We start from the raw sequence: 21,179 nt of genomic DNA on the forward strand, positions 1-21,179 counted from the left end.
AATTCTAAATAGCCACTATCATTGTGCAGGGGCGTGGTTTCACACACACCTACATTTCCACTAGTCCCCAAGCATTTTCCGCTGCAAATTTGCTTTCGGCGCCCGAATAAATCTTAAATTGGAATCTAAGTTGAACGAGAAATGGAACGCGATTAAATAAAATCGAGCTATTGATATAGCTCTGTCACGATATGGTAATCGATATTGATAACCAATCCGCGATAAGACTATTTTCACCCGACAAGTCTTGTTCTCTATAAGTAAATTTTAGCTTTACAATTCACTGATAAGAAGATCGGATATGCTAAACCAACAACTTTAACATCTCGTGTGACCACGAACATATTAAATTTCTATTAAAAGAGCCCATACTGTACCAACAATCCATCATAATATTATCTATTAGGTCGATGTTGGTCTAGTCGGGACGGAGCTGGCACAAATTGGGCCGACGCCAGCTCGGCTTGCCAAGTGCATCGGAGGGACCAGCCCTTACGAACGATTCATATTATCAGTTTAACCGTTTATGATTTCAAAACTGTATTTAATGCTCATTCGAACATTTAAAAGGCGAGTTATTAAACAGCATTCATTTAAAATTCATGATCATTGAAGTAGTTTACCGCATGCACTTGCCAAGAGCGCTGAAAAGTCATTGTGCATTTGCGTTTAACCAGATCAAACATTTTAAATGAGCAAACCCGACTACGCTCTTAACTTACTGTATTCAAACTGTACTTGATATTTATTTCAACGACATTATGCACTCGCTGCAACTGGGTATACGCCAGAAAACATTGCCAAAATATTTGCCGCGTTTTCGCCATGCCCGCCCGTTACGAGCCGAACTTCCGAATGGCGATAAGTATTCTATTCACTGTTGACAGTCCAGCCAATAATTTAACGCTAATAAGATAACATTCAAATGAACTTTAAAGCGCTTAATAAGTATCCTTATAATTTATCGTTTAAACGTGTTACATTATGTTACGTCTTAATTTACTATCACGACCTGTAATTACAGCAATTAACGGTTTGAGTAATTAAAGAGGTGATGTTTATGTGAATGGTTCGGATGTGAGAAGTTTAAGCTACAGATAATCGTGCGAAGTGGTATTTCATTTTGTACATATAAATCCTAGTACCAACCTTGCTAGAAAGGGGAGGCCTATATTCAGCAAGGGGGAGGCCTATGTTCAGCAGTGGACGTCTTATGGCTGAGATGAAGCATGCTTATCTGATCAGGTTCACAAATCAGATTTGATTCTTGAGCGGGCCACTTGAAGGCAAATTGGGAGGGGAGACGTAGCTTATCTTATGCCTCGTTACATTTAGCCAGAGTGAACATGGAAAATATGATTAATAAAGGGGTGCTTCTTTTGAGACTACTACCATTGCTAATATAGAAATAGAGGCTTTTTCGGGAACGTAAAAAATCCAGTATTCCAGATTTTGCCGCGGGAGTATCTTTCGATTGCCTCCCAGCAGCATTCCTAATATTAGCAGGGCTAGAGAATCAAATAATGAGACATTATAGATAGTGAATTAAGACTGTCTACTGGCGGTGAGCTCCATCATACGATACATGAAGAATAAGGCCTTGGGTAGCATCTGGCCAATCTGGGCATTTACACAAAACATCGAATTGTCGAAGTGAAGTGTATCTACAAGTCTTCCCAACTTTATGAGATAAGATAAACACAAAATTAGTAAACACATTGAGTATGCTCTTAGCTAGGGTTACCAGATACAAATCCGGGATTTCCGGACAAAATTCCCGATTTGAGAATATTTTCCCTGAAGCTCATATCAGCGACGGGATTGTCGAGCTAGCCGTAAGCAATATATCTATGTATGGTTGATAGGTACATTGTTTATATTAATTTAATTTATTTTGGATTTATGTATGTAAATTTGAATAATGTACCTTTTTAGGTACATAATAGAAAAGTCTGCTAATTAATTAAAATTCCTGACATTTTCATATTCCTAGCCGTAAGCAATATATCTATGTATGCTTGATAGGTACATTGTTTATATAATTTAATTTACTTTGGATTTACGTATGTAAATTTGCAATTTTGCATACATTGTTTATATTAATTTAATTTACTTTGGATTTATGTATGTAAATTTGAATACCGAATGTACCTTTTTAGGTACATAATAGAAAAGTCTGCTAATTAACTAACATTCCTGACATTTTCATATTCCGGCCGCATTCCTGACAAACGGCCAAAATTCCTGACATGTCAGGACAATTCCTGTCATCTGGTAACCCTACTCTTAGCATATTTATAAAGATTATTACGATGACGACGTTGGTCGGTCTGTATCTTTAAGCAATGCCCCGGTTTCGCGTCAGGTAGCGCAGGTAAGAGGGGTTAATCAGGGCGCGGGGGGAGGGTCTTCCGTCCTCACCAGCTGTCACGACAGCTGCCGTCGCCGGCGCACGTGCTGCCGACCTATTATTAAACAACCATTTTTTATCATCGAAGACGTAACGTATTTTAAGGCGAAAAGGATTCATGACGTCATCGGGCCCTTTTACATAACCTTTTATTATCACGACGATCTTTTTCAAGACTAATTAGGTGTTTTTATTGAGGGAAGGAAGAATTTAAATATTCGATACGTTCCGTAGCCGCTGAATTGAACAATTAGCAGTGAAACCTTATACAGACGAAATAACTTTAGCATTGAAGTAATCTAGACACGCGGCAGCGTGTCAAGCCAAGTTCAAGCAAAGGAACTGGCCAGCCAGCGCCAAGTGTAATATTACACGAACCACTTGGTGCCACTTTTGACCCTTCTATAACTCAAAACATCTTTAACGTAAACACATAAAACTACGTGTGTTTAATTATATCCATAAGGACATCTAGAAGCCCAAATTTCATGAAGCTAGCTCAAACGGTTATAAAGATATGAAGGTCAAAAAGTCGTAAATTTTAAGACTGACTGACATACCTATAGTACCTAAACCTAACCTACTTCCAGATGACCTAGAAGGATGAAATTTGGAATCCAGCTCAGTTATTGTGTGAAAGCGTAGGAAAAAATCTAAAAATTAAAAAAAGTTATAAAATAGGGGGGGTCCCCATACAAAAAAAACCATTTTTTATTGTGACTGACATATAAGTACCTAAACCTAACCTACTTCCAGATGACCTAGAAGGATGAAATTTGGAATCCAGCTCAGTTATTGTGTGAAAGCGTAGGAAAAAATCTAAAAATAAAAAAAAGTTATAAAATAGGGGGGGTCCCCATACAAAAAAACCATTTTTTATTGTGACTGACATATAAGTACCTAAACCTAACCTACTTCCAGATGACCTAGAAGGATGAAATTTGGAATCCAGCTCATTTATTGTGTGAAAGCGTAGGAAAAAATCTAAAAATAAAAAAAAGTTATAAAATAGGGGGGGTCCCCATACAAAAAAAACCATTTTTTATTGTGACTGACATATAAGTACCTAAACCTAACCTACTTCCAGATGACCTAGAAGGATGAAATTTGGAATCCAGCTCGGTTATTGTGTGTAAGCGTAGGAAAAAATCTAAAAACAAAAAAAAGTTAATAAATAGGGGGGTCCCCATACAAATTTCTTTTTTATTGTGACTGACATATAGTACCTAAACCTAACCTACTTCCAGATGACCTAGAAGGATTAAATTTGGAATCCAGCTCGGTAATTGTGTGTAAGCGTAGGAAAATCTAAAAATAAAAAGTTAAAAAATAGGGGGGGTCCCCATACAAAAAACCTGTAATACGCGCTAAACAACCGGCCAACGGTGTGTCGTTGGCGGCGCGCGGCACCACATAATTAATACAAAGAACAGAAGTAAAAAACATGCAGCGGAAACACAAGAAAAAACATTAAATCTCAATACCTGCCTAGTTTTCTTTACAAAAAGTATTGATATCCCATCAAAAACATAAATGTAAAAAAGGAGAGCCAAGTTCAATACAAAAATTATGCTTGGCTGTGGGGTTCGCCGCAAAAAGAATGGAGATTTAAATGAGTGCCAAGTTCTATGCAAAATCCAAATATGTATTTATAGGAACAAAATAACATTATAAACAAGTATTAAACTCTATTTCTTTGCTTTATTGGATACCTATAACAATTGCTGTTATTTGAAAAAAATGTGAGATCTTAAAGTAGGTTAGATTTGGCTTGGCCAGTTTTTATCAGAATTACAAAATATATATGTTGAATAACTTTATAAAATGACTGATGTAATAAAAACTGGCCAAGTCAAATCTAACCTGCTTTAAGATCTCGCATTTTTTTCAAATAACAGCAATTGTTATAGGTATCCAATAAAGCAAAGAAATAGAGTTTAATACTTGTTTATAATGTTATTTTGTTCCTATAAATACATATTTGGATTTTGCATAGAACTTGGCACTCATTTAAATCTCCATTCTTTTTGCGGCGAACCCCACAGCCAAGCATAATTTTTGTATTGAACTTGGCTCTCCTTTTTTACATTTATGTTTTTGATGGGATAGTACATTACTACAGAGGCCGGGACGAAAGGGGTTGCCGGCCGAAGACATATATATAGACGGCCGAGCGAAGCGAGGCCGGATAGGTCTGAGCGCGGGCAACCCCATTTCCCGCCGAGGTATGTATAGTGCTTTTCTCAAACATGCAATGAAATAAATAAAATAAAAAATCCACGAAACCCAGGTTTTATTTATAGAAAAAATTAAAAGTAAACTACACCCAAAATATAACCAACACGTACCTATATCATTATCACGCGTATGTTTTACACGAGTCGTGTATTTTTACTACCTGTATATTTTCATGTATCTTTGATTTTTTCCCCTTGTATCCGTCTGACTGTCGTTTTCGTCACATAAGTTTACATAGTCTTTCATGTTGATATCATGTTTCACATACATCGTTGCTTTATGCATGGAGTAAATAAGTATAATTTCCACAGTGTTGACGAATTTGTAGTTACATTCATTTAAAATATGCCACAAAACTGTTTCTAATAAACTGTAAGCCATTTTTCTTAGTTTCTCAAATAATAAAATTGCCATAAGCAACCATATACATACTTCGTCTTTGACTTGGCGGCAGAGGCAGCAAGTTATTTAAAATCAATTCTGCTTACGCTGCCAATTCCAACACCTACGATTACAATTAATATTAATTTCATTATTTCGTCGGAACTCATATTAAAGTCAAAAAATCAACAACGCACCATAAATCCAATAAAACAGAATGAATATTTTTCAACTTTACCTCCATAACAATTTAAAAAATATAACTACGCGTGTTTGAGTAGACCTTTTTACCGCTAACGTTTAGATGAAATATTTTAAATGTTTTTATGTGTGTAGTTAAATTTATAATTTAAAATTATAGAATGTATTATTTATTAAGTTCATGTTGATTTTATACAAATAAAACTGCAAATTATAGCAAACATTGTTTTTTGTTTTTTTTTTATAGGCGTAGTGGCAGAGTGTCATTACGAACCATAAAGCAAATACTGCCTCTAGTTTTTTTTAATGGATGAATGCCACGATGCTGTGTCACAAATATCTGTGAAATGAAAATTAAAAAAGAGGACTTTGCCGGCCTAGGCCTGCAAGATGTGTATGAAATTCCATTAACGACCTTTTGTCCTAGCCGCACCTGAAACTTCATACTTCGCAGCCTATTATAAGGAACATAACATCAATATTTTATTGCATGTTTGAGAAAAAGCATTTAATGTTATACAATTTCCATTACAAATGGACATTCGTTTCGAACAAACTAGGTTGAAATTCTCAGTAATACCATAATAGTCCGGGAGCCGGCTGCATGAAACAAACCTCATCAAAAAATAGAATATACCTACCCTGTAGAGGTACCTGACATTTAGTAGATTCCAACGCACTTGGTCGGCCTAGGCTTAACCTGGCAGATTTTGTACAAATGGCAAAAACGTTGGACAAAAATTCATCAAAAAAAACCTCATCGAAAAATAGAATGAAACTTGTATGGTAGGATACCTGACCTTGAGGACAGTAAAAAAAAAGTGGTCGGCCTCACCTTAGCCTGGCAGTTTTTGCAGTCCGACCAGATTTATTGGGTCACGTGAGAGCTACAATTTACCTCATCGAAAAATAGAATGAAACAAACGGATTATAATAGCTAAAATAAGCCTGTTGACGTCTGTCTTGGTCGGCCTCACCTTAACCTGGCAGTTTTTGCGGTCCGACCAAATATATAAAACAAAATTCAAATTTTTTTTATCGAAAAATCGTATGAAACTTGTATGGTACGATAGCTGCCTTTGAGGACAGTAAAAAAAAATGGTCGGCCAAATCCTGTGTTGGCAGGTTCCTGTGTCCGACCAATTTTGTGGTACCACGTGAGAGCTACAATTTACCTCATCGAAAAATAGAATGAAACAAACGGATTATAATAGCTTAAATAAGCCTGTTGACGTATGTCTTGGTCGGCCTCACCTTAACCTGGCAGTTTTTGCAGTCCGACCAGATTTATAAAAAAATCATCAAAAATTTTTTATCGAAAAATCGTATGAAACTTGTATGGTACGATAGCTGCCTTTGAGGTCAGTAAAAAAAAGTGGTCGGCCAAATCCTGTGTTGGCAGGTTCCTGTGTCCGACCAATTTTGTGGTACCACGTGAGAGCTACAATTTACCTCATCGAAAAATAGAATGAAACAAACGGATTTTTGCGGTCCGACCAAATATATAAAACAAAATTCAAATTTTTTTTATCGAAAAATCGTATGAAACTTGTATGGTACGATAGCTGCCTTTGAGGACAGTAAAAAAAAATGGTCGGCCAAATCCTGTGTTGGCAGGTTCCTGTGTCCGACCAATTTTGTGGTACCACGTGAGAGCTACAATTTACCTCATCGAAAAATAGAATGAAACAAACGGATTATAATAGCTTAAATAAGCCTGTTGACGTATGTCTTGGTCGGCCTCACCTTAACCTGGCAGTTTTTGCAGTCCGACCAAATTTATGAAAAAATCATCAAAATTTTTTTATCGAAAAATCGTATGAAACTTATATGGTACGATAGCTGCCTTTGAGGACAGTAAAAAAAAAGTGGTCGGCCAAATCCTGTGTTTGCAGGTTCCTGTGTCCGACCAATTTTGTGGTACCACGTAAGAGCTACAATTTACCTCATCGAAAAATAGAATGAAACAAACGGATTATAATAGCTAAAATAAGCCTGTTGACGTATGTCTTGGTCGGCCTCACCTTAACCTGACAGTTTTTGCAGTCCGACCAAATTTATAAAAAAATCATCAAATTTTTTTTATAGAAAAATCGTATGAAACTTGTATGGTACGATAGCTGCCTTTGAGGACAGTAAAAAAAAGTGGTCGGCCAAATCCTGTGTTGGCAGGTTCCTGTGTCCGACCAATTTTGTGGTACCACGTGAGAGCTACAATTTACCTCATCGAAAAATAGAATGAAACAAACGGATTATAATAGCTTAAATAAGCCTGTTGACGTATGTCTTGGTCGGCCTCACCTTAACCTGGCAGTTTTTGCAGTCCGACCAAATTTATGAAAAAATCATCAAAATTTTTTTATCGAAAAATCGTATGAAACTTATATGGTACGATAGCTGCCTTTGAGGACAGTAAAAAAAAAGTGGTCGGCCAAATCCTGTGTTTGCAGGTTCCTGTGTCCGACCAATTTTGTGGTACCACGTAAGAGCTACAATTTACCTCATCGAAAAATAGAATGAAACAAACGGATTATAATAGCTAAAATAAGCCTGTTGACGTATGTCTTGGTCGGCCTCACCTTAACCTGGCAGTTTTTGCAGTCCGACCAAATTTATAAAAAAATCATCAAATTTTTTTTATCGAAAAATCGTATGAAACTTGTATGGTACGATAGCTGCCTTTGAGGACAGTAAAAAAAAAGTGGTTGGCCAAATCCTGTGTTGGCAGGTTCCTGTGTCCGACCAATTTTGTGGTACCACGTGACAGCTACAATTTACCTCATCGAAAAATAGAATGAAACAAACGGATTATAATAGCTAAAATAAGCCTGTTGACGTATGTCTTGGTCGGCCTCACCTTAACCTGGCAGTTTTTGCAGTCCGACCAGATTTATAAAAAAATCATCAAAAATTTTTTATCGAAAAATCGTATGAAACTTGTATGGTACGATAGCTGCCTTTGAGGTCAGTAAAAAAAAGTGGTCGGCCAAATCCTGTGTTGGCAGGTTCCTGTGTCCGACCAATTTTGTGGTACCACGTGAGAGCTACAATTTACCTCATCGAAAAATAGAATGAAACAAACGGATTATAATAGCTCAAATAAGCCTGTTGACGTATGTCTTGGTCGGCCTCACCTTAACCTGGCAGTTTTTGCGGTCCGACCAAATATATAAAACAAAATTCAAATTTTTTTTATCGAAAAATCGTATGAAACTTGTATGGTACGATAGCTGCCTTTGAGGACAGTAAAAAAAAATGGTCGGCCAAATCCTGTGTTGGCAGGTTCCTGTGTCCGACCAATTTTGTGGTACCACGTGAGAGCTACAATTTACCTCATCGAAAAATAGAATGAAACAAACGGATTATAATAGCTTAAATAAGCCTGTTGACGTATGTCTTGGTCGGCCTCACCTTAACCTGGCAGTTTTTGCAGTCCGACCAAATTTATGAAAAAATCATCAAAATTTTTTTATCGAAAAATCGTATGAAACTTATATGGTACGATAGCTGCCTTTGAGGACAGTAAAAAAAAAGTGGTCGGCCAAATCCTGTGTTTGCAGGTTCCTGTGTCCGACCAATTTTGTGGTACCACGTAAGAGCTACAATTTACCTCATCGAAAAATAGAATGAAACAAACGGATTATAATAGCTAAAATAAGCCTGTTGACGTATGTCTTGGTCGGCCTCACCTTAACCTGACAGTTTTTGCAGTCCGACCAAATTTATAAAAAAATCATCAAATTTTTTTTATAGAAAAATCGTATGAAACTTGTATGGTACGATAGCTGCCTTTGAGGACAGTAAAAAAAAGTGGTCGGCCAAATCCTGTGTTGGCAGGTTCCTGTGTCCGACCAATTTTGTGGTACCACGTGAGAGCTACAATTTACCTCATCGAAAAATAGAATGAAACAAACGGATTATAATAGCTTAAATAAGCCTGTTGACGTATGTCTTGGTCGGCCTCACCTTAACCTGGCAGTTTTTGCAGTCCGACCAAATTTATGAAAAAATCATCAAAATTTTTTTATCGAAAAATCGTATGAAACTTATATGGTACGATAGCTGCCTTTGAGGACAGTAAAAAAAAAGTGGTCGGCCAAATCCTGTGTTTGCAGGTTCCTGTGTCCGACCAATTTTGTGGTACCACGTAAGAGCTACAATTTACCTCATCGAAAAATAGAATGAAACAAACGGATTATAATAGCTAAAATAAGCCTGTTGACGTATGTCTTGGTCGGCCTCACCTTAACCTGGCAGTTTTTGCAGTCCGACCAAATTTATAAAAAAATCATCAAATTTTTTTTATCGAAAAATCGTATGAAACTTGTATGGTACGATAGCTGCCTTTGAGGACAGTAAAAAAAAAGTGGTTGGCCAAATCCTGTGTTGGCAGGTTCCTGTGTCCGACCAATTTTGTGGTACCACGTGACAGCTACAATTTACCTCATCGAAAAATAGAATGAAACAAACGGATTATAATAGCTAAAATAAGCCTGTTGACGTATGTCTTCGTCGGCCTCACCTTAACCTGGCAGTTTTTGCAGTCCGACCAAATTTAAGCAAAAAATCATCAAAATTTTTTTATCGAAAAATCGTATGAAACTTGTATGGTACGATAGCTGCCTTTGAGGACAGTAATAAAAAAATGGTCGGCCAAATCCTGTGTTTGCAGGTTCCTGTGTCCGACCAATTTTGTGGTACCACGTGAGAGCTACAATTTACCTCATCGAAAAATAGAATGAAACAAACGGATTATAATAGCTTAAATAAGCCTGTTGACGTATGTCTTGGTCGGCCTCACCTTAACCTGGCAGTTTTTGCAGTCCGACCAGATTTATAAAAAAATCATCAAAAATTTTTTATCGAAAAATCGTATGAAACTTGTATGGTACGATAGCTGCCTTTGAGGACAGTAAAAAAAAGTGGTCGGCCAAATCCTGTGTTGGCAGGTTCCTGTGTCCGACCAATTTTGTGGTACCACGTAAGAGCTACAATTTACCTCATCGAAAAATAGAATGAAACAAACGGATTATAATAGCTAAAATAAGCCTGTTGACGTATGTCTTGGTCGGCCTCACCTTAACCTGGCAGTTTTTGCGGTCCGACCAAATATATAAAAAAAAATTCAAAAATTTTTTATCGAAAAATCGTATGAAACTTGTATGGTACGATAGCTGCCTTTGAGGACAGTAAAAAAAAGTGGTCGGCCAAATCCTGTGTTGGCAGGTTCCTGTCTCCGACCAATTTTGTGGTACCACGTGAGAGTTACAATTTACCACATCGAAAAATAGAATGAAACAAACGGATTATAATAGCTAAAATAACCCTGTTGACGTATGGCTTGTTACGGGCGGCTTTCATAAATTCAATGTGGCAGTGTGCGGCAGAATCCACTTGCATCAAATTTGATGCAACACATTGTGGCTGGACATTAAGAGATGAAATGTATAAGATCAAATGGTTTGAAGGACACATAACGCCTTTGCGAGTCGAAGAAATAACAATAAGATAATCACTTAATATATGTGAGGTTATCTTGTGTATTTTTATTTATGTATATTTATTGAGAAGTTCAACAGCGTTTACATTAAATAATATACAAAAAACATGAGAACTTATAGCATAGCCAATAACAGAACTTCCTGTAATTTATACATAATAAAAAATCATCTGTGGGTAGACTTGTAACTTGTGCTGTACAAGAATCGTAAATATAACTTAATTTGTAACAGCCGTATTCATAAACAGTTAGAGCATTGATCATCAGTTGCTGATAACCGGATGTCACAAAACGTGATTCATAAACACTTTTTAGCGCTAAACAGTTGATCATCTCTTTATTAAATCCTCGGAAAGTTATGGAGCCGTGGACCCTTCTTTATCTGTTTATTATCCCTAAAATACAAGATGGCGGTCACAAAACAGCTGATTTTGACAAGACAGCATTTCACAAATTAGTGCAAACGTCGATGAGACTTGTATCGTAATTTAGTGATTTGGGTGTTCTTTTTGTTTAAAAAACGTCTAAATTTAATAAATGAGTGGTTTAATATGTGTAAATAAGGAGATAAACCATTACATACCTAGATATAGTGCGCAAATAGCGGGAAACCTAGATATTGTGCCTTTGCTAGGAGTTGTTTGCACGATTGTATGTCGCATTCATCAAGATGCAAGCAATTTATGCGATACGAACTGTTATACCATAAGACTAGACTTCTACGACTGGGGCACCGGCGTCGGATAAAGCACCTCACCAACCTATATACCTATCATAAAAGAATGAAAACTACTCCCGGAACTCCTACAGCGCAAAGAAGTGAGTATACCTACTTTTGTTTCATACTCATTACCTGCCATAAAACGCTGATTTATTATAAGATCACGGTATTCTCAAGCTCTAACTAAAAAGTATTAATTGCGCACATATTACATAGCAACCTGTAAGGGCACAGCAATACTGAAGATACTTAATTGAATAATATGGGCAGGTATATAGGTACCTTTGTTGTGGGACGTATCATATTCCAATTTGTAGGTGTATTATCATTATCACTATAAAAAACATAAACTGTGGTTGGCCTACTTTGGTTGGATTTCTAGGCACTGTTAATGCTGCCGCTGCACTGAATGCTGTGTGGTGCTATTTGCTATGAAAGAAGGGTGTACTCGGTTAATTGGTATTAATGCTAGCATACTTGAGTTCTGTGTTGAAGTCCACACTGAGCAGAGTTAATTTTTTACATTGTGATAGATAAATAAAACAAGTTCATGAGTTTTTAACTGAGATTTTTATTATAACATATCAACATATTTCATGTGTTAATTTAGGGAAATCAAACAACCCACTTAAATAAAACAATTTTATTACATTTGACAATCATTAAACTAGTTAATATTTTTTCTTTATTTCAGTACAACCAACTTCATTTGATGGCGGTGTGCAGGCCGGTTAGATGCCAGAAGAGTGTGGCCTCCGGATTGTGTAGCCAGCTCCGGACAAATAGCTGATGATGGAATACTCACAACCTGAAAAGAACACAGTTTCAATTAATATACTCATTGAATCAACCTATATCATCTTTTATTTTAAGCTTAAGTATAACATCCTAATGGATATGGCAATATGGAATAATTTCCATATTGTTGTGGTAACTATATGGAATAATGGATCTCCATCCAGGCAGAGATTCTGTTGTTGTTTGTCAATACCATAGCTATCTCACAGCAAAACTAAAGAATTACATACATGTCTGTTTTGTTCATACATACTTCTACCTAGCGTACCTACAGACACTGTTTCTTACCGGTAATTGTAGTTTGATAAAATGAAATTATACAATAATAACAAAGTTATGAATTGAAACGCTAATATACTTTTAAACAAATAATTAACCTACACAGGTGTGTTATGATTGATAAGTACCTTATGTAAAAATCATATTGATATCTTTGTTGATTTAAAATTATATAACCTACCAACAGCGACACTCCTGTGAATAATGGACATTTCTGCCTCATTATGAATTGTGCAGTTTGCCTTTTAATGCGGCTATTGGCTGAGATGTTTCACTGCAAACATTGTCATTGTCAAGTTGCATATATAAGCGCTTATCTTTAACTCTGCGCCCTAGGCGAACAAAAAAGGTTTTTAAGATAAATCACCACTTCACTGATAAATTGGTTCCATCGTGTGGTTGGTTAAGTATGTTATTTACTAATTCTAATTATAAACAGCTCCTAACTAGCTTGGTTAGCTCTGCTCTTCTAAAAAACACCGATAGTACGTCAAATTAAAAATGAAGAGGCCATAATTTTTTGGGTGTCGAGGTATGTTCATAAAAATACTACAACATTTGGACGTAGTTTAGCGTAAAAGATCCATCCTCTAAAATTTGACATTTAAATGAATGACCTCTTCGTTTGACAGAAAGTTCAAATTTCACTGACAGATTTTTGTGGGTTGGATCTTTTACCCTAAACTACGTCCATTTTACGTTAAGAAATGAATAACCAAATCTTGCTCACCTGATTTATCTTCACCGATCATTTGATATGAATAGTGTCAATATCGTTTGTGTTTCGCCACCAGAACAAAATGTGTTGGAATCCGTGGTATTACGGTGGCGATGGCGCGCAGGCAGAATTCTTGACTTGAAATGTGCAACTGCCCTCTTTCCCTCATTCCACAATATATTGAAACTATAAGCAATAACACATAGTTTTATCAATATTGCTTGCAAATCTTGCAATGAACTTTACTCGTAACATATCTGATTATCAGACTATGATATAGGTGGTTGCTTACCGAGTTTCGTAAAACTTCCGGCCGTGCAATATTATTTATTTGTTTTTGTGATGCAGAGGCTATTTTAATATATAATAACCCAGAAAACTGGTCAAAATTGTGCATCGTATTGTTCAGGATTTTATGATTTACCGCTAGTGCTGCTGTCAAACTTTTTTTTTTAATTAATGTTCAGCCATATTTTTGTCTATGATGTGCCAAGATGCCAACATAACGGGTCTAATCTGCTTATTAGTTAAGAAACCCCTAATAAACGTTTATAAATCATGCTTCTTATCAACGGCTTATTAAGCCTAAACAGTGGATTAGCTAATAAGCTGATCATTCCTCATTTAAGGATTTTTTATGAATACGGCTGTAAGTCTTTAAGGTACAAGGAAAAAGAGAAAAAATTAATAATAACTGTAAACTGGACAAAAAATCCTAAAATAGTAGGTATAGCTCTAATTTTGCGTAAAAAATAAATAAAAAATCATCATCATCATCATTTCAGCCTATATACGTCCCACTGCTGAGCACAGGCCTCCTCTCATGCGCATCATAAATAATAAATAGTAAAATAAAAATACATACAGTACCTACATAAACGAGCGAATCTCTTAGTTTGTGTGCATTTATTGGAATTTATGTGTTCGTGTGTGTGTGTGTGTGTGTGTGTGTGTGTGTGTGTGTGTGTGTGGGTGGGTGGGTGTATGTGTGTAAGTGGGTGTGATAGTGCGTGACTACCAGGAAAGTTGCTTTGCAATTTGTGATTTGAAAACACGTCTGGAGGAGAAGAAAGGGTCAGTGTTTTGGAACGATTTATTATAGGTACGTGCGATTCTACTCAGAATTTAATAGAACAGAATTTTGGCAATAATTGGTACGATGACAGGGAATATGGAATAGTGTGGTGTGACGAGTTCGGCGCGTGGGAGCGCGGAGCCCTAACTGTGACAGCAATCCAACGCAGTCTAGATGCCCGTTGAGAACATCGTGGAGGAACATTTTACCATTTATTTAAATTTTGGAAGGATCACGTGCAGTTTTTCCTCTTATATTACAAGTGTTCGATTGAAAACTAAGCTTTGGTGTATACCTGGATCACCTGCACGTACAAGAAGGCGTTACATATACGCCCGCCCATCAGATAGGTACACAAAGTCATGATGCGTATGGAATACAGCACGTGTGGTCCTATTCTAGCTGTCACGTGGTATCACAAATTTGGTCGGACTGCAAAAACTGCCAGGCTACGGTGAGGCCGACCAAGCCATACGTCAACAGGTTTATTTTAGGTATTATAATCCGTTTGTTTAATTCTATTTTTCGATGAGGTAAATTGTAGCTCTCACGTGGTACCACAAAATTGGTCGGACACAGGAACCTGCCAACACAGGATTTGGCCAACCACTTTTTTTTTACTGTCCTCAAAGGCAGCTATCGTACCATACAAGTTTCATACGATTTTTCTATAAAAAAATTTTGATGATTTTTTTATAAATTTGGTCGGACTGCAAAAACTGCCAGGTTAAGGTGAGGCCGACCAAGACCTACGTCAACAGGCTTATTTTAGCTATTATTATCCGTTTGTTTCATTCTATTTTTCGTTGAGGTAAATTGTAGCTCTCACGTGGTACCACAAAATTGGTCGGACACAGGAACCTGCAAACACAGGATTTGGCCGACCATTTTTTTTTTACTGTCCTCAAAGGCAGCTATCGTACCATACAAGTTTCATACGATTTTTCGATAAAAAAAATTTGATGATTTTTTCATAAATTTGGTCGGACTGCAAAAACTGCCAGGTTAAGGTGAGGCCGACCAAGACATACGTCAACAGGATTATTTTAGCTATTATAATCCGTTTGTTTCATTCTATTTTTCGATGAGGTAAATTGTAGCTCTCACGTGGTACCACAAAATTGGTCGGACAGAGGAACCTGCCAACACAGGATTTGGCCGACCACTTTTTTTTTACTGTCCTCAAAGGCAGCTATCGTACCATACAAGTTTCATACGATTTTTCTATAAAAAAATTTAGATGATTTTTTTATAAATTTGGTCGGACTGCAAAAACTGCCAGGTTAAGGTGAGGCCGACCAAGACCTACGTCAACAGGCTTATTTTAGCTATTATTATCCGTTTGTTTCATTCTATTTTTCGTTGAGGTAAATTGTAGCTCTCACGTGGTACCACAAAATTGGTCGGACACAGGAACCTGCCAACAAAGGATTTGGCCGACCACTTTTTTTTTACTGTCCTCAAAGGCAGCTATCTTACCATACAAGTTTCATACGATTTTTCGATAAAAAATTTTTGATGTTTTTTTTATAAATTTGGTCGGACTGCAAAAACTGCCAGGTTAAGGTGAGGCCGACCAAGTCAACAGGCTTATTTTAGCTATTATAATCCGTTTGTTTCATTCTATTTTTCGATGAGGTAAATTGTAGCTCTTACGTGGTACCACAAAATTGGTCGGACACAGGAACCTGCCAACACAGGATTTGGCCGACCACTTTTTTTTTACTGTTCTCAAAGGCAGCTATCGCACCATACAAGTTTCATACGATTTTTCGATAAAAAAATTTTGATGATTTTTTTATAAATCTGGTCGGACTGCAAAAACTGCCAGCTTAAGGTGAGGCCGACCAAGACATACGTCGACAGGCTTATTTTAGCTATTATAATCCGTTTGTTTCATTCTATTTTTCGATGAGGTAAATTGTAGCTCTCACGTGACCCAATAAATCTGGTCGGACTGCAAAAACTGCCAGGCTAAGGTGAGGCCGACCACTTTTTTTTTACTGTCCTCAAGGTCAGGTATCCTACCATACAAGTTTCATTCTATTTTTCGATGAGGTTTTTTTTGATGAATTTTTGTCCAACGTTTTTGCCATTTGTACAAAATCTGCCAGGTTAAGCCTAGGCCGACCAAGTGCGTTGGAATCTACTAAATGTCAGGTACCTCTACAGGGTAGGTATATTCTATTTTTTGATGAGGTTTGTTTCATGCAGCCGGCTCCCGGACTATAACTAATCAGTAAATAATCATAAAGCCTTATCACTTAAAGATTCGCACTTCGTTTTTGAACGCACGCTACTAATATTTTTTTCTCAAGTAAGATTTAGAAGATATATTATTGGTTCTCACTTCATTAAAGCCCTAAGTATTTTTTTGGAATAACATTATTCTCTACTTGAAATTCATTAAGTATTTTCTAGAAAAAAAAATATTATTCTCCAGGACTAATCACGAAGTCTTCACACACACGATTAGCGCTTAATAGTTTTCTGGAAGCGATCAACAGTTTTTTTTTACCGTTTTATGGTTCGCTCCTGACATTGTTCGGTAACGTACGTCGCAGTATGGCGGCCTTGAGCGCGGGTAAACGAGTCACGTGTATGCAGTCGCAGCTGGGATCAAACGGCGATACCTACCGATTAGCATTGAGTTTCTGGAACCTATCAATAGTTTTAATGGTTCGTATTGTTCGTAAGTGTTGAGCGGCCTTGAGCGCAGGTAAAGTCACGTGTAGATTGCAGTCACAGCAGCTGGGATCAAACAGTGATAGCTACCGATAGGTAACTATTATTGAGTGTTTTCTGGAAACTATCAGTTACGTTTAGTGTTGTAGGCCTTGAGTAAACATTCACGTGTAGAAGTGTAGAAGACACCAGACGCAAAGGTTAATTCAGCGTTTGTAAATAAGAATATCAAAATACTATACCTGTTCAAACGCAAGTCGCGTTCTACGGCGATGAAAATTTCCTCGCGATTAGATTTAAAAGCGGCATTCAAAGTTACGAACGCCCTCCGTCCCCGTCTCCATGTGTAGTGCCGGCTTATCTTCAAGTATTTTCTGGACACTAACGTTTTTCAATATTTATTTACCTAATGCTTGTTCGGTATCAACACTATCAACGGCGCAATATGGCGGCCTTGAGCGCGGGTAAACATTGTCACGTGCATACGGCGCAGCCGGGATCAAACGAAGCTGAATTTTCCTTAACGCAAATTTATGCAGATAACATGGTTTTTTTTTTGAAGATTAAACTTAAACCATTTTTAACCGACTTCAAAAAAGGATCAGGTTATTTTTTACACGTCCATGACCGTACACGAATTAATCTTTTCTTCTAATCACCATCTGCAATATTTATTACAGGTCTCTAAAACGAAAGAATACTTAAATAGCACTATGTCCAATTACTGATATTTACACAGAAAAATCTGCGATATATCGAGCGGTTTGATACTTCAGCTGAATGCAAATTGTACATACCTACATATGATTGGTACCTATGAGATACGTGAACACAGTCACGGAGACCGAAATGGTTTGGTTATAGAAATAGTCTTACCGAAGTTTTGATGTAAATGTAAACAAACCAGACTCATGAATCATAGTTTATCTCGGAAATTAAGAATGTAGCTCAATGTGCCAATATAAACTCCTTATGTAAATAGGTGAAGAATTTATTATGATAAATGATGTAACTTTCTGAGTTTCAAATGGTACTTTATCGACACACAATAATTTGATTGGATGACTTGTGGAAAATGCCTTCAGACATTTAGTCCCGTCTTATTTAAGTATTTTGTACAATGAAGTAGTTTCTTATTACACGACTGCCCGAAAAAAGAAGTGTATCAGTATTGTTTTCAGGGTTCATATTTGTATGTGGGTATGTGTTTCTTTGTTCCACCATAACTTTTGAATGCCTGAACGCATTTAGATGTGTGATGTATCATTAGAATCCTTACATCATTCCGAGTAACATGTGACGGCATAATAAAAACAATATGGCGGACTTTTCAGTACGCTTTCAACCTTCAGTAGTTTTTCAATTTTTAATTTAGAGAAGTGCATTAATGGAGCCTAAAGACATTCTGTACATACAAATTTAATCTGGGTATACGGGACCGTTGCTTAGAATTCATTGAATCAAGTCATTACTGCACCTTTTATAAAATAAAGGATTGTTAATTTGAAACAAAGCCGCTGTTGGTAGGTACTGCGATGTACCTACCTACTTGTTTGTGTGTTTGACGTCATTCACAGCGATATATTGTTAGGTACTTGTTTTGTATGATAGCAAAGATTTATGTTAAACTTATAAGATCGTCTTTACTGCTTTATAGCCACAAAGCCGTAGTTCTAGCAAAGAATTTTAAACAATAGCGTATTTATTTATAAAATAACTTCATATTGTATCATATTTGTATATTTACAAGCATGCCTATATCTGTATAGGACGTCTCCTAAACCGTACCTAAGCCGGTAGTTAAAACTATAATCTAGTAGAAAATAGAATGTTAGCATTATTAGATTTATTAGCAACAATTGTTAAATTTGCAACTTTAACAGTACCGTTAACTCTATGCAATTTTGACGAAAATAAGTCTTCGTTTCTCGATGGTCATGCTGGGTAATATAGGTACCTTACCTATCTATATGAAGAATTGGTACCAATAAGGCGAACGCTTTTTTACATTACGTTTTACAAAACGTACAAGGATAAAATATCCGTACCTATACATAGTGTCACACTGCCGCTAGCTAAATTTATAGGCATGCAAACTTAGGTACTTACGTAGGCCTGCATTCGCGCCAGTGAAAAGAACAAGCACCAACACCAAACAATAGCGCATCGCTAAGAACCCGAATCGCACAGCAATGCCCCCTGACCCGTACCCGCAATGCGCTGACACCGCACCGTGCGTCCACATGCATAATTGCCGGCTATCTCAACACACGCTGTATGACTTTAACCTTTGTTTAAATTAAACTTAAGTTTGAACTCGTAATATATGGCGTTCTTAGGCGAAATATACTGTGGGCTGTTTGGAAGCCCTTTGGCTAATTGGAAATATGGTATTGTTGGTATAAAGATACAAACTATTCCGAATCTGCATATTGCAATGGTAAACATAAGATTAGGTATCAACGATTATGATTATTATTTCGATAGTAACATATTATAACTTTGCCGATTTTGAACTGAGTGTGCTACCTCCTATTTACTTTGTCGGTTGTAAACAAGTCTATTGACGTAAAATGCAACTGCAGTTACTGCATTTCTAGTTAATAAAACGTACTTCATGTGGAAATTCAACACAAAGACACCCGTTCCCATTGCTCTTTAGTACAGAAATACATAAATATGAACTAGCAATATTTACTGTACCGACAAAGTTGCATATTTCGCATAAGCTACACTCAATGCAAAACTCCACTCGAAAGGGTTTCTTCTATATGGCTTACAAAGTATTGTGAAAGCTATCGCAATATTAATTTATGATTTTGCTGACCTTTTGGCGCAATAGGTCGAAACGTGTTAAGTACCAAATTGATCAATAACCGTCCTAGAGATTCGCGGAAAGATAACGAGATAAATATATTCGCACGTGTTTTGTTGGGATACCGGCGATTACATGTGAAAGATAAAAAAGGCGTATTCAGAAACGTGGAAAATTATACTAATTGCGTCGCAATTGCGTTTTATTATCTGATAATTAGCTTAAGATATATCTGTTTAAGGGCCACTTGTGCCAGGGTTAGCCACTAACTCAGGGTTAACCGGTTACCTAAACCCGGGGCTACCAGTACAATTTGTCCCTGTGTTAGCGGTTAACTCCGAGTTAGCGACTAACCCTGGTTGGAATGGATAGTTTTCAATCTTTATACATATCTAGATCTAGATATACCTACATAGTAGATATACCTAATAAAGTGAAATTGCAATAAACCGTAGGGTTATGTCTAAAATTAGCAATACATTGATTTAACAGGCGTTTGAGGCAGTTAATGCGATAACCGCATTATGGTGTAAATCTTATAAACTAATTAAGCAATTAATTATCTGGACACTAAGCGCCAAAGGCCAGGAGCGGCCATGCGATATAATTAACTATGATGGAGGGGTGCTGACTTGCAACAGTTGCAACTGATGTGGTCGCACATTTGCTTCACAAATTGACTATATGTGCAAGTTTTAAATAGGATAAAGCAGTCACTGACAAATACGGCCACAAAAAGCTACGCTATATCTGTTGTAATCTTCAACTTAAAAAAAAATTTTTTTTAATTATTTTGTGCTCCTGTGGTCTGCGATGCAAGGTACTTCGAAACTAAAGCCAAATTGATATAATATTTTACGATTCTGAACACGCCCAATTCTAAACAGTCGAAAAGTAAAACTTTCGATTGTTTTGACACCCAACTTACTTTTCAGGCTGACGCCGAACACCGCTGTGATAACTTGTGATGTGAGTGGATATTTTTATATGTGATTTACTAGTGCCCAGTACAAACCGAGTACAAAAAAAAACGGATAGTATATACAGATATTTATTAGTGTTAAAATGAAGGAGGAGTGTAAATTGTGCAGTGTGAGTGGTTGGGTAGCGCCCGCACGGCCGACGGATTTTTCTATTTCAAGCTTGATGCGGCCGCCGCAGGCCCATAGGGAGCGGCCGGAGCCGAGACATGATGCCGTGTTGCTGTCAGCCTATCTGCTCAAACTAGGTGACTATCCCTTGAATACGCTTCACGAACGCGCGGTCGGTGAGTATCGTGCACAAACTGCCTGTTTACAACCTAACCTAGCTAGCTAAACTTTAAGCCTAACGCACTGAATGTCCACTAAACACTAGCT

The 21,179-nt window shown here is 37.0% G+C and overlaps 1 protein-coding gene and 2 long non-coding RNA genes across 4 annotated transcripts in view; 2 read left to right on the forward strand and 1 right to left on the reverse strand.

Annotated features, from left to right (window-relative positions):
- LOC134671578 (uncharacterized) overlaps positions 1 to 21,179 on the forward strand; it is a 296,112-nt gene that overhangs the window by 207,471 nt on the left and 67,462 nt on the right. The window lies entirely within an intron of this gene.
- LOC134671081 (uncharacterized) lies at positions 10,954 to 12,301 on the forward strand. Its single transcript, XR_010099170.1, has 2 exons — positions 10,954 to 11,549; positions 12,146 to 12,301. It is a non-coding gene; the product is annotated as an uncharacterized LOC134671081 (long non-coding RNA).
- On the reverse strand, positions 12,003 to 13,832 carry LOC134671082 (uncharacterized). 2 transcript variants are annotated; one of them, XR_010099172.1, is made up of 3 exons: positions 13,259 to 13,832; positions 12,710 to 12,802; positions 12,003 to 12,259 (listed from the first exon to the last, which is right to left on the reverse strand). It is a non-coding gene; the product is annotated as an uncharacterized LOC134671082 (long non-coding RNA). The 2 variants fall into 2 exon arrangements; XR_010099171.1 differs by having other exon boundaries at positions 12,710 to 12,860.

Source organism: Cydia fagiglandana, chromosome 15 (genome assembly GCF_963556715.1).
Source record: "Cydia fagiglandana chromosome 15, ilCydFagi1.1, whole genome shotgun sequence".
NCBI classification, from domain to species: domain Eukaryota; kingdom Metazoa; phylum Arthropoda; class Insecta; order Lepidoptera; family Tortricidae; genus Cydia; species Cydia fagiglandana.